The sequence below is a fragment of the Plectropomus leopardus genome, chromosome 16 (genome assembly GCF_026936395.1).
Source record: "Plectropomus leopardus strain MGB_pleo_1.0 chromosome 16, ASM2693639v1, whole genome shotgun sequence".
NCBI lineage: Eukaryota > Metazoa > Chordata > Actinopteri > Perciformes > Serranidae > Plectropomus > Plectropomus leopardus.
Window position 1 is genome coordinate 16,414,749 of NC_142191.1, and position 8,335 is coordinate 16,423,083.

General features: G+C 41.2%; 1 long non-coding RNA gene across 1 annotated transcript; it reads left to right on the forward strand.

The window, feature by feature from the left end:
- Positions 1–2,309: 2,309 nt before the first annotated feature.
- LOC148186862 (uncharacterized) lies at positions 2,310–7,365 on the forward strand. Its single transcript, XR_015779216.1, has 3 exons — positions 2,310–2,549; positions 2,702–2,836; positions 6,050–7,365. It is a non-coding gene; the product is annotated as an uncharacterized LOC148186862 (long non-coding RNA).
- Positions 7,366–8,335: the final 970 nt, after the last annotated feature.

Below are 8,335 nucleotides of genomic sequence, written 5' to 3' on the forward strand. Positions count from 1 at the left end.
ACCTCACGTAACCTCACGTGTTGTATTCACTGACCCTGAACCTGACTCGGACATGCATAGCAGTCAGTTATCTGAGAAAACTAATGCTGTCGACATTTTTCTCCTGAGTTTTTATATGTATTTTTAGAATTGCGTGGTGGACCGGATCAAATGTTCTCGTGTTCAGTACACGGCCCGGAGGCCGGAGGTTCCCCACCCCAGTTTTAAACCATCAAAAACGCTGCTAAAAGCTCTATGTGAAAAAAAAAAATGATGAAAAGAAGTAGCAGTATTTCATAGTTGAGTCGTGTATTATGTATTTTATTCTTTGGGAGAGTCAAGTTTTTGTTTTTACAGTTTGAGCTTGATGTTTAACAGATGGCTAGGTTACGCTAAATGCATCTATATAAAGATGTTATTATTAGCTTAGTTGTTTGAAGGGATAGTTGAAATTTTTTAAGTCAGGATGGGGTACTTATCCAAAGACAGTATTTTACAAACAGTAGATGTCAGCTGGCACGGCCCCAGTTTGGAGAAGCAGACTGGAGACCAACATAGATGCTAAGTAATGTACTGCTGTGGTGGGGTCAACAACAGAACCAATTTAAGCCACCTTAAAAAAACAATATCAGTTTAAGTGCCATATTGAGAGTACTTTTATGACTTAATTCAGAAAGCGATCTTCTCCATTGAGAAAAGCAGTGATTTAACATTCAACAATCAGTTAGTTAGTTTGTATTATTGTGTGACTTTGGTGTTTAAAAAGGGTGAGTTTGGATTCACCACAGTCACACAATAACAAAATAACTGTGAAAGTATGTATCTGGCTGTGTGGTAGCAATTGTCTCAGGGTGTCAGGTCAGGACACTATCAGTGGTCAGATGAGTAGGATGAAAAAAGGCAGAGTCCAGTTCTTGATTTTCAGACTTTATCAGAAGAAGCCCAATTTGTCCGTGTGTGTGCATGTGTATGTGTTTGTGTGTATGTGTGTGGTTCTGTAACAACAGACTAATTAGGAAAAAATACGCAATTGTAACATAATTAGAGAGCAAACACTTAACTGTGTAACATATCTTAAAAGCACATTGAACTTATGATTTTCTATGGATGCAAACCATGAAAAGTCAACAAAATGTCCAATATCCCTCTGCTCTGTGAAGTTGAAGTTAACAGTCCTCTGCTGCTCTCACTGTTGTGCTGGGGGGCATGTCCAGAGTGGGCATACATAGTGAGCATGCACACAGCATGATTAGGCACTGTGAGAGAGGCCACAGAGACTTTGCCTTTTTTACAATAACTGTTGTCTAAAGACTGATTGAAGCAGCGGGAGACAAACAGTTCCCATATACAGTAAGTTAAAATGACTTTTTTTCTCAATGAGATCTGGTGGCTTTGAGGAGAGCATAGACGGGGAACTGGTGGTACTGAGTCATTCTTAATCAGAAATGAATATAAAGTCTTAATTTTGTGAGAGCAGCCAAGGTAAAAAAAAAAAGAAAAGTATCAATGAGAACAGAAAAATAATATCATAAAGGATGATGGTTGTGAAGAAGGTTTCAGATGCAAGGATCAATGAAGTGTGGATGTTGGATAGACGGAGGGATACACCTTACTGTACATCAGAGGCAAGACAAACACAAACATTGTTCATAAATTCTTGGTTTACAAAGAGATGCAAATGATGAATCATGTTAAAATGGTGAAATGAAAATATAACTTCTCCCTAAAAGTAATTTCTCTCCTTGGTGTGCCAAAGCTGCTTAAAATATCCTGTCCAAGTGATTAACCATTATGTAGCACAAGAGGGCGCTATAGTTCTACAGGTGATCTTGCTGTTTTCTGAGCCTCGTGTACTTTGTCTTAAGCATAAACAAAGCAGTGTTTCCATAGCTTTTGTTATATGCTATGTATATCTGTTAATATATATGAAGCTAAAAAATATATTTTCATAGTTCCACTAAAAAATAGATAATACTGCTCCAGTATTGTCTCCAGCCGCTCAGCGTAGTCTGAAGAAGAACTAGGCATTAAGAATTCTGCGCCCACGCTGGGGACAACCCCCCTGCTCAGTGGAGGTCAGTAAAGCGTACAACTACTTCCCTTCTGCAGGATATTAACACCTGCATATCTGTCCATCGCAGGCCTCACACCTCAACAAGTGAAATCATCCACTTCCTGTGAGCGCCCTCTCGCTCACCTACCCGCTTTATTGTTCATCTCTGATGTGTGACGGCGTGCATCCGAGAATGTCTCTGTGCTGACGCATGATTGGTAGAGCCCCCCTGCTGCGCCCATCTCCTCCAGGAAGTAGGCATTTCTGCCCAGTTCCTGTCGTCCTTGCTGACCCCGCAGTCAAACATGTGCATATTTATAGGCAGGGGAGCGCTGGGAGAAACACTTTAAATTCAGATGGAGGCTGAGCCTAATGGCTGAATTGGAGGGACAGTGATATCTGTAGATTTCTGTTTGATCATACCAGGAAGGCATGAAAGGAGTAGAGACTCTAAACAGGAGAGTGAGAGCATGGCAGGACTGGCAAGGTTGTCGGGGGGGATCACTGGGTGAAAGAGGTTAGAGACTGTAAAAAAAATATATATTACAGCCCTGTTGTTCTGTATTTTAGAGTCGAGAAAACGCGTAACCACAAGATTTGCTGTACAATTGTTTCACATTGAGTTCAGGATTAACTGCATCAATTGATCATCTCAAAAACCCATTGCAGCCCATAAACTGAGAGTCAGGCCTCCCTGTAACTGTGGACCGCATCTCTTCCTCTCTTCGGAACCGAAAGTGGATCCATTCTCTTGTTCCTTGTCCAAGGAAGAGAGGAAAGGGCCCCGGCGCTGGAGGCAGGAGGGTAAATATTTGTTTTGTGGTCTCAGTTGAGCTCCAGACCTCTGTGTGCCTCTTAAGAAAACTTTCTCCCGCACGGGAGCAACCAAAGCAAACAATCCCACATCACGCCGTCTGGCTCGCCGTGGACCCTCGTGTGTTTGTTTGTTCAGACAGCCGCCATGACAGACGGAGGAACACAGGGAAGGGAGAAATCTGAAGAACGAGAGAGAGGGGGAACAAGAGCTAGAGAGGAGGAGGAGGAGGAGGAGGAGGAGGAGGTCAGGCTGTTTCATGAGATAGAGGACTGATGAAGGACTACACCACAGATGGTGTACTTGTCCTATTCCCCAAAGCTTTGCTCTCTGCAGACATGGGTCAAACAGTATTTAAAAATAATTCCTTGCATATGTTGTAACCTGCTTGGTGTCTATAAAGACAAAATGCACCACACAGGACAGCGGGAGTGAGAGGAAATTCAGACAACAGTTAGGGATGCTTGACTGTCACTGACAGCTTTATAACAGTATTTTAAGGGTCCTTATCAGGTGGCGTTTGCCCACATGATGCTTGAACAAAAATATTATTATAGAAATATTAACATCTACTCATAGCCTCTTCACATATGATGTCATACTGGTAGACTGTTTAAATGGAGGGCAGGTAACTGGAGGCAAAGACAACCAACATTGCACAAATGTCTATAATTTAGGATGATTCCAGTTGTTCCAATCAAGCAGCACCCTTCACGACTGAAAAAGGAAGCCAATGCCAAAGTGCCAAAAACTGCAGTTCCTCTAATGGTCACTTGAGGCTGACTCCAAAAGTCATTAAATTCCCATAGACCCCATGTTAAAATGCCCAACTTTACAGCAGAAATAAACATGTTTACAGCGTGGCACAAAAAATGTTTTGGTCTCTATAGCTATTTGCAACACTTTTTTTTAACTGTACAGGGGTGATTTTTGAGTCACATGTTGTCTGCCAATTGTGCCCTCTGCTTTTATGTCAGATCCACCCTTCGCTCCCCCAAAGCGCCATCTTCTCACACAAACATGGTCACTTGTGGCTCCAAAAAACTAAAATGGTGACAGCCAAAATGCCAAACTCAAGGCACCAAAACAGGAGTACACAAAACAGTGTGGGGCATCACGGTATTTACATCCATTATTTTATAGTCTGTTGTTCCAATCAATCAAATTGTGAAAAAAAGAGCACTTAAAGTCCCCAAAATGGTAGGATTTAGGGGAAGTAAAAGAAAACAGCTGCAGATTAGGATCAAAAACCTCCGTCTTCAGTCTGTAGAACTGGAGTCAACTAATTAAAAACAACAAAAACATTAATGTTTAGGAGTTGTGTTGAATATGCCTCAAGTTGGATGCAATTACAACATGCTGTGACAACTTCTTACACTTTTTAGCCACGACCTAGATTTTTAAAGATGCTTCACCAGAAAAAATGTAGCTAAAGTTAGCTAACATTAGCCTGACAACGGTGCATCCATGCAACAGAGTTGAAATATAAAAGACAATTGTACTCACCCACCCTGCCAAAAACAAGGCCGCAGACGTTTTAGTCATGGGCCCAACCACGCAAATAATATTTCTAATGCACTAGACTCTTGTGCACTTTCATGGGCTCGCTGTGTAACTTTAGAAGCCCAATGTTAAGATATCTGGAGGACAAGGTAATATGTAACGATGATTGTGTCCACACCAGACAAAAAATTCAAGTTGTGGGAAAAAAATGTTTTGTTTTACATGGATCACAGCCAACATGAGTTTCATTTTTCTGACAATACCTGCTGCCTGCAGGTTCATCCAACACTTTATAATCATGTCTCTCTCTGTCCAGTTCACACAGCATACGGATATCTCACTTCAGGCCCTCTATCTGAATTTCATGCATCAGTGTAGTCACATGATTGCAAACACATAAGAACTATTGTTTGCACCTAATTTAAGAGAAATGAACATATTTTATTTTGGAGCTTTTAAGGTAAATAATTTGAATACTACATACAACTAGTATCTTAACTTTCCATCTGTTTGTGTGTGTGACTCCCTCCTCCATTCAGCTCAGGACCATTTTGTTGTGTGTGTGTGTGTGTGTGTGTGTGTGTGTGTGTGTGTGTTAGTGTGTAGCAGAGGGGTTTGAAGGAGCAGATCAGAGGACGCTGTAGAGGCTCACTGAGCACTGGGGTGAGATTAGCTCCCTCACAGAGGAATCAAACTGACCTGGGAGGCATGCCATCAGAAGGACAGATGGATAAGAACTATTGACCCGCTGACCTGCATCAGATTCTCACTAACTCATGCTAATTCACATGCAAATTGGTACAAATGTCCACGCTGACTTTTTCTCTCTTTCTCTCTGTTGGATTCTTTTTATTTTCCTTTTTTTTTCTTTTACTACTTGTGCACATATTCTACAACACACACTGCACATGCATACAAACACATACAATACATGCACACAGACATATAAACACGCACAGATGTACACACACACACACACACACACACACACACACACACATATACACCAAAATGCAAACACATTCTCCCTTGTGGCATGCCCTCATGGTGGTCGGTTGCACTTCTAAAGGCTTAATCTGTTGGTCCCACCTCCCTGGTTAAGAGAACAAAGACCCCTCTCCCCTGACACAAAGGGAGCTCACACACCCCTACGCACACGTCCGATTTCAGCCCTAGACGGACCACCCATCCTTGAAGACCATTGCCTCACACACACAGAGGGGAGACAGCGACAGCGGCTGTGTGTCAAAGACAAGTGTCGAGCAACTCTACTTACGCCGTTCAATGCATTAAAGTCTCTTTAACATTTCTCCCAGAGTGGGCAGTTCACACACTCTTTGGGGGCATTTTGTTTTTGTGATAGAAAAGGCGATCAAGGGACACCATGTTGAGGAGTCCCTGGTAGGCTTTGATCCAAAGGTTTGCTGGGATCTGTGGCCCCAGTGGTGGAGAGATTAGATTGTCTCACCACTGAACAGAATTATCACCATTCTTGAAAAGAAAAGGATCAGATAGACAATTATTCTTTAAAGAGCAGCTATTCATGGCAGCCACTTTAAAGGTCAGTACATGCTGTATTGGAAGATGTCAGTCATGCTTAAACTGACGAAGTTTAAGCCAATCACAGACTGTTGCTTTCTGTGTTGGTTCTCTTTTCCCTGTGGTGCTTTTTAATGAAATTGGATTCTTGTTTTGTGCAGGCTGATGTCACTGGGAAGTAACCATCCCTGCTCCAGTCTCTACTAACCAGCTGCATGATGCCAAACATGGTTGGATCCTTCAGGATTGTGGATGAGAAGCCAAAACTTAACTGACATTATATTTACAAAGTGTTAACTTGCGATCCAGCTGGGGCTTTGGGTTGTGCAAAGTCAGACAGTCTATTGTAAGCGTGTACAGAAAACAATTCTTCTAATGTTTCTCAAAGTTCATTCACCACAGAGTTTCTTCTCCCACAGCACAGTAAGGGTGTCCTATTGGATGCACAATGTAACTGTGACCTTGCAAATTCCACTTGGCAACTGCACGTCATTGGCTCTTTCTTTCTCTCTCCGTCTCCCATCTCTCAGTGCTGACATACATTAAATAAAGGCAATTTTACAAAAACATTTTATGCACCAGTTCTACATTTTGGGAAATACGCATGTTAGCTTTCTTGCTGAAAATAAGATTTTAAGATCAATACCATTCTCATGTTTGTATGGTGAATGGAAAAACCCAAATAGGTAATAGACGGATTTCCCACTACCAGTAGACCAGAGTCACGCAAACATCTCTGCGGTAGACCAGTATGCATGTCTGTTCATTTCTCTGGTGTGTGATGTTTGACGTTACAAATGGGCTGGAAAAAATTCATATGAGAGCTGCCTCAACAGAGATGGATGGTATTTTGTGGCAGCATGTCATTGCATCAAGCTGCCAAAGGGACTAAAAGTAGTGCCGTCACCCGGTTGTCATATTTTCATCACTGCCGACCAAAGCTGATCGGACTTGGAGCTGATAAATACCTGTGACAACTGCAAAGTCATTTTCCCTGAGAGTGAAGGCTGATTGTAACCTTTCCCATTAAAACAAAAGCCAGACATTCGTAGGTGTTAGTGAGTTTTTGGGATGTTGGGAACAAGGTTTTACTAACTGATTATTTCTATTTTGTTGAATCCATTCAAAAACTTTTGCAAAAATGCCACATCGCGGCTCTAAGATAAATAAATCCTTCAAAAACAACACCTTTTTAATGTTCAGGGTTTTTTTTTGTTGTTGTGTTTTTTAGCTAATTAAACAAACAAGATACTATATGTGAATTAGTAAGCTTTAGAGGTCCACCAGCATTGACAGGTAGAATTTGTTTGAACTGTGACACTTCATGTCACACACTGTTGGCACTAATTGAAGTTTGTCACCTGTATTTTGGTGGATTTGACATGTTGAATTAGTTGCAGAGCCAACAGAGGAATTTCTCTGACAGGCAGTTCAGATCAGTGCAAGAGAAGAGAAAAAAAAGTGAGAAGACCGAACATAAGGCTAAACTAAAGAGGACGTAAGATCAGAAACAAACTTGTTAACATATTGTTTTTAGCTTTTGAGCACTTTACCAAAAACAGATTGCAATTGTGTTATTGTTTGGTAGCACACAATAAATATCTTTTGTTCTTTCAGGATTGGGTTGTGTTGTTAAGGTATTAACTGGCTAACTAGCGTCTTCTGGTTTCCCTTTTTAAATGACAAATACAGACAAACGCCACCTGCTGGTATGCAGAGTTATGGCTTTTGGCTGTAGTCTTTGCAGTGTGTTCAGATGCAACTTTCTGAGACACAGGCGACATGAGGTGATACAACAGTTGACCTTCAGCGCCACTACTTTTTTGATGTCAGTTTGGTGTGTCTGGGCCTTAAAATTTACTGTATACACATGAGACTGGTATTGATCTAGCTCTCAAGTATTTCCAAAAATGTTGAATTATTTCTTTTACTTTGAATTATCTTTGAATGTCAAATGCACATTTGGAGCTCCAATTTATTTCTGTTTTAGCACTACAACCACATCAATGTGGACATAAACAATGGTAAAGATAGTCAAACGTCAGACAGCTAACTGCTCTATACTGTGTGTGCTAAACTTCACTGTCAAGTACATATTGTTGCACTTGAATAATCATTTCCCACAGAATATCTATATTGTTTACAACTTTCTCCTAAATAAAAGCAACTACAAATCTTCACACACCACGACATTTTTCCACACAACTCCAACTGCAATTTTCTCAGTCTGTCTTTGATTAGTCCTGTCAGTATCTGAGGAAAAACTGCCTGACATGGATTATGTTTTACCACATGCTTTAAAATTGTTTTTAGCTGTAAGGGTCTGCACAGAATCCAGTTATTTTTAGATGTTCACGGGTGTCTTAATGATTGAACCAACCCTCCCAGCAGACGCTCTCCGGCCCACATGCTGGATATTCCCCCGTGGATCACGCCTGTGTGTGCCA